Source organism: Phaseolus vulgaris, chromosome 10 (assembly GCF_000499845.2).
Source record: "Phaseolus vulgaris cultivar G19833 chromosome 10, P. vulgaris v2.0, whole genome shotgun sequence".
Classification (NCBI taxonomy): domain Eukaryota; kingdom Viridiplantae; phylum Streptophyta; class Magnoliopsida; order Fabales; family Fabaceae; genus Phaseolus; species Phaseolus vulgaris.
In genome coordinates, this window is record NC_023750.2 from 17,084,209 (window position 1) to 17,091,198 (window position 6,990).

The window sequence follows — 6,990 nt, forward strand, 5'->3', positions numbered from 1 at the left end:
TTAGGCAATATTTTGCTACACATTTTCTATAATTACCAACTTCTGACCTAAAGAGTTGCCAAAACAGGTACATTTTTACTAGGGTTAAACCCAACATTCACTACTTTATTTACATTTTTATTCCCTTCTTTCTTTTCACTGGGAATGTCTTCATCTTGCATAAAATAGTTCTAAATTGTGACCAAAATAGACTATTTAAAAAAAAACGCACACACACACACACATATATATATATATATATATATATATATATATATATATATATATATATAAACATATAATTAAATAGAAATGGTGTTTAAAAGTCAACAGAACCTAACTACATGAAAAAGAAAAGAAAGAGTTAATTGCTTGATAAAATATAAACAATTTCATTTGATATTGATCATGCATTCTAATGGAACCCCAGACATCATAATATTATTAATAGAATCTAGTAGACATTCTGAAATGGCTCGCATCAAGAAGCATGCGTAGGAATATTTAGTATAAATTAATAACTTACAAAAGAAAAAAGAGATTATATATATGATATCAAATAACATTGTTGTTATTTTTATCAAATATATAATCAGTTATTTTATATAAAAAAACTTTTATAAATTAAGTTATTTTGAACTATAATCAATTACTATATTCGGATATTGTTGACCCTATAATTTGTCTTTAAAAGATGTCTCAAAAAGTTAAATGATAAAATTATACTTAAAGTGTCTTTAATCTCAACTCCTAAGTGATGCGGGACTATTAAATGTACCAAAACACAAATTATTAAAATATAATTTTACATTAATTTTTATCAAAATTAAACACCAAGTGATCCAATTTTTAGTATTCTAATATATTTTGAATAGTATATATATATATATATATATATATATATATATATATATATATATATATATATATATATATATATATATTATCAGTTTTTTTTGCATGGTTGAATAGTTTTCTATTAATTTTTTAAAATTCATAATTAAATTGAAGGTTATACATATACAAATTGTACGTGGTAATGTAAAAAAAAATTATATAAGTAATCTTGTTCGAAAGGAAGAGGTGTTTTTTTTTTGTCTTCAAGAGACTAAATATGAGCAAGTTAATGAGGAAAGAGGATATCAATTATGGGGTTCTAATGATGTTGACTGGATTGAAAATGGAGCGGTAAATAATGGGGGAGGCTTAATAACTATGTGGAGAAAGAACGCTTTTGAATTGACAAGTTTTAGGAATGGAAGGGGGTTTACAATTATTGAGGGAGTGTGGAAGATTGGTGGACAATTCGGATTACAGTGGTAAATGCGTATTGCTCTGGCTCCTTGAGTGAAAAGAAAGTCATGTAGGAAGAGATTAGTGAAGCTAGAAGGAATTCAACAATAAAAACTTGGTGTGTGGTTGGGGTCCTTAACTCTATTCGGTTTCTAGGAGAAAGAAGAGGACAATGTTCGAATGTAGACTATAGTAGAGAAGTTCAGAGCTTTAATAAGTTTTCTGAAGAAACCGGGTTGGTTGATATCCCATTGGTTAGCAGAAAATTCACTTGGTATAAACCGAATGACACTGTTAAAAGCAGGATATATAGAATTGTAGTTCCTCCTGATTGGTTAGTAAAGTGGTCAGGTTGCAAGCAATATGCTTTAAGTAGATCGGTGTCAGATCATTGTGCCTTGATTCTGAAAGTTACAAGTATTGATTGGGGCACAAAACCATTTAGAAGTTTTGACATCTGGCAGAAAGATGGTAGGTTTAGAGATTTCATTAAATGCCAGTGGAACAACTATGAAATTTTGGGCAGTGGGTTGTTTGTTATGAAAGAAAAGTTGGAAAGACTTAAATCTGACATCAAGAAATGGAATAGAGATGTTTTGGAAATGTGAATCATCTTGATGAGTGTCTAGAAAGGAGGCTGTTAGAGCTTGATGGGAAAGATGATGAGAGCGCTTTAAGTGACGAAGGACGTGAAGAGAGGAAGGCTATTTTAGCTTAATTGAGTAGGATTAAATTTAAGAAAGTCGCTTTAGCGATGTAAAAAGCTATGATTAATTGGTTAAGACAGGGGATTCGAATGCCAAGTTTTACCACTTAATGACTAAGTGGAGAAGGTCTCTTAGTGGACTTAATGGCCCCAGGTTAAATGGCCAGTGGTGTGAGGACCCGACTATTATTAAAAAGAGGGTGAAAGAGTTTTTCAGGGATAGGTTTAGAGCTCAACAATAGGTTTTTCAGGTTGGATAATGTGTCCTTTAACAATATTTCTTGTGAGGATAGTGCTTTGCTGGTGGGTAGAATATCAAAGGAAGAGATCAAAGAGGTGGTTCGGAATTGTGACAAAAGTAAGAGTCCAGGGCCAGACGGGTTTAATTTTGGTTTCTTAAATTTTTTTTGGGAGGAGTTTAAAGGCAATATAATAGGTGTAGTAAAAAATTTTGAGGAAGGCGGGAGGTGGCCAAAGGGGGCGAATGCTTCATTTATTACTTTAGTTCTGAAGTGTGAGAATCCACAACAACTAAACGAGTTCAAACTTATTTCCTTGGTTGGAAGTATGTATAAGATTGTAACTAAAATTTTGTCCACTAGGTTGAAAAAGGTTCTGAATAAGGTTATTGATCAAAGGCAGTAAGCTTTTCTTGAAGGAAGGGGCCTTTTGGATAGTATGTTGGTGGCTAATGAGTCGATTGAGGATATAAAGAGAAAGAAGAAAAGTTATGTTTATCTCAAAGTAAATTATGAAAAAGCATATGACTTAGTGAGGTGGGATTTTGTTTATTATATGTTAGGAATACTAGGTTTCTATAAAAGTGGATTGGTTGGATTAAAAATTTCTTAGAAACGTCTTCGGTTTCGGTCTTGGTGAATGGCAGCCCAACGACTGAGTTTATCCCAGAGAAGGGTTTGAGACAAGGTGGTCCTTTGGCACCGTTTATTTTTCTCATTGTGGCAGAGGGTTTGGCAGTGTTGTAAGACAAGTGGAAGAGAAGGATTTGTTAGATAGCATTGAGATTGGTGAAAGGAAAACTAAGGTCAGTATGCTACAATTTGCTGATGGTACGTTATTTTTTAGTAAAGCAAATTTGCAGAGTCTGTTGGTGGTTAAGGCTACTTTGATGTGTTTTGAGCTTGCTTCTAGACTTAAAGTGAATTATTCTAAAAGCAAAGCAGGAGGGGAGGGTATTAGCTTTAATCATCTTTTGAGGTTTGTCTCTGTCCTTAATTGTGATGTCATGAAAGCTCATTTTACTTATTTGGGTATAAAGTAAGAGGTAATCATAAGAGACTTGGTTTTTGGGAAGTGGAAAGGAAATTTTTTGTCATTGGCAGGGAGAGTCTGCTTGATTAAATTTGTTCTTATGTCTATCCCCTTGTTCTTACGCCAAAAGCTTAAGGATACCCTAACCTGCACCATAGAGTCCTGATCACAAATCTAACTATATTACTAGGATCCTGAGCTAACAGAGACTAATTCTGAATAAAAACCTCACATGCAAACTTAAACTAAAAGGCAATCTAACCAGATTAAAACTAACTCAAAGGAAAATGAGTCAAGAATGAACTTACTCTATCTAAGATTTTGTTTGGTCAATCTTATAGAGTTCACTGTCAGGAGTCCAATGGCGGACTCCGATCGTTGATCTGATGAGCGAGGAGGTCGAAATTTTAGAGAGAAGGAAGAGGAAAGGAAATAGAGTTTTAGAGAGTTGATGGTTCTTTTAAAATGAAACCTGAATAATTAAATTTCTATTTATATAGCCTTTTCACTTTAATAATAAAATATTCATGTGTCATTTTAATTGTACAATTTCTACTCAAAGACTATTTTTCTCGGTCCTTACATTTATTATGTCAATCTATACATATATATGCTCTATAAATCAACATCATCTAAAATCAAACAACCAATTCTCATCAATCTATAATATCATTTATAAATTCAACATCTCTATATCTAATTTATTAAGAATAAAAAATCAATACTAAAAATTTCTTAACTTTAACTATATCATAAAACACAATTTAACTCATTTATATTACCATTCAACCCCCTTCGATTCTCAATCACAAACACTTTTCAATAACTTAATCAACCATTCACCTCAAAATCAATATATAATATTCAAAATCAACCATTTTAATCAATATACTATTTTACTCTAAAAAGGACAATCTTGCAAGAAAAATTAGAATGGGTGACCACGTCACCCCCACATCCAGATCTTCTAACTAGGGTTTTATTGAAAATTATAAGACTAGCTTCCCTTACCTAAGTTTTTGAGCAGGTACTGAAAAAAGCTTCAAGTCTTACAAAAGCTTAAGGATGACTTAACTCTGTCTAAGATTTTGATTGAACAGTCTTGTAGAGTTCACTGCTAGGAGTCTAATGGCGGACTCCAATAGTTGATCTGATGAGCGAGGAGGTCATAATCTTAGAGAGAAGACAAAGAAAGGAAAAAGAAAACTTCTAGAGAGAGGATGATTCTTTTAAAATGAAGCTTGAATAACGGAATCTTCTATTTATATGCTATTTTGAGCATTTAATGTTAATATATATCTTATTTTTTACTATATGATTATTAAATTATTTTACAATTTATATCACATATGCTAATATAAATACGAGGATATATATATATATATATATATATATATATATATATATATAAAGTTGTAGCTCTTCATCTTTTAATAGATGGTAAATTTTCACTAAACAATATATTTATTTATATAATTTAATTAATTAATACAATTTGAATATCTCATCCATATACTTCATAACTCAATATTTATACTTTGTATTAGCTTGGATTACATCCCTCGTAAACCTTTGACAAAATTATATTAATGATATATTCTCACTCACATGTCAACAAATAAATTCAATTTAAAGTGTAACCATACTATAATAAATATAGAGAATTTGTGTAAAATAAAATATTATAGGATAAGTATACAACATATACAACTATTAAAACTAACTCAAAGAGAATCACTCCCTTAAGAACAAGAGAATATCACTTGAGTAATATTACTACAAAAAAAAATCATTAAATATATAGAAACCAATTTTAGAGACAAAAAAATAATTAGTTGTTATATTTTAAATTAGATATTATTTTAAAGATAAAAAATTATTGGTATCTAAATTAATTTCTATTATTGATAAATATTTTCTAAATTAATATCAAATTAACTACCAAATTTAACTACCATCTTTAAAATCTAAATAATTGGTAGTTAAATTAAGAGAAGTTGTTAGAGCGAGATTCCCTTGTAACTTGAATGAAAATTCTAAGATTTGGATTCATTAGGATGGATCCTTGCTTTAATGAAAACAATTTATTTAAGCAATAATACACTAAAATAAGCTAATTTAAATCAAAATATATCATTATTCAAACGAGATTAACTTATTGTCTAAGTAAGGATCCACTAAAAATTAATCAAATTCTTTTAACTATTTTTCGTTTGAGTGAGGAATTTATATATAAGCACATCCAAGTTTTGACTATGTTATCAACCCCATACATGAAACTTAAGCTTTTTAACCTACTAAAAAAACACTCTATATTGTTTTAAATAAAGATAAGAAAACTCATGTATAAGTTTTTACCAATTTAATTTCTACTTCAATTAACAATTTAGTGGTAAAAGAAACAAATCTTTAAGACTTAATAAAGATCTTCAATCTAGTACAGTGTCTTGAAACCTGATCCTGCCTGTTGACCGGAACGCTGGAAACTGCCTCGTCAAAGGATCGACGCGTGCACCGCTTCAAACCTCCGTTCCTCTTCGAGATCCACCTCAAGAACCTGCAAAGAAACAGAGCGGCGCCGTTGCGGCCGATCGCACTCCAACGCCCAAGTCAGTGACGGTATCACCAAATACTAAGAGAACAAGAACCGTGCAAATCCTCTCTCACAGTAAGCTCTATCACTCGCAAGCGTAAAGAGTATAATCTGAACGTGCGTACCTCAGAAAGTTCGTTAAGAACTCTTATATACCTGGTGGCTTTCTCTCTCCTGGCAGTTACAGACTTGGACACGTGGCTCGCATCCAGCTGTACACGTGCCATCATCTGGAGGCTCCTCGACTTGGGCGCTGCTTCTGACTCTCATTTTGGCTAAGTTACTTATGCATGGTACTGCCCAGTGCATAGCTAACTTGGGAGTGCGATCCCTACTGGAACTGGCGAGTTAGGGGCCTTCATACACCTTCCCTGTGGTCTCGCCGGCCGCCTTCATAATCTGCTTCTCCTTCATCTTTGGCGATGTGCTTGCTCTGGCGATCTCCAATAACTAGGTCGCCTGAATCTACATCTGGCGACTTCATCTTCAACCTGGTGATCGCCGATTCTGGTAAGCTGGAGATCGGAACATGCCAACTTAACAACTGGCGACTACGCGAGCCCCCCGACTTCCTTCCCTTCTGCCAACCTGGCGCCTTGTCAACACGCCTATACTGTAGCAGGATGCCACGTCATCACTCCCGACTACCAGGACGGTACAAAACCAAATAAAAAAACTAAAGTTAAGCTTATTAATTTGCTCGACAATGAAAATATCAAGATTGCTTAATTAAAAGTTAAAGTTTAGCTATTAGCTCTTCAAGTCAATACCAAGAAATTCTCAAATGAAACAATTTAGCCATTTCACCAATTTGTTCCATAATATATGAACGCAAGAAATTTACCTCATCACACAATCAAAGTAAAGAAAAAAAAAATCACAATATATTCAGTATCTCAACAATTTGAATCTTCATGCATTTTATTATTTTTGTAATATAATTAAATTATCACAGACATTCGCACCACGATATAAGAAGCTTAAAGTAAGACACGTAATATTGAAGGCATGCATTCTTTTTAGTACATTAGATTACCTTATGCTCGCATAATTGACTACATGCCTTTAGAAAATGATACAAACACAATAATAAATCTTGTACATTAATGCTAAAATTATGGTTATGTCAACATAAGAAATATAATGT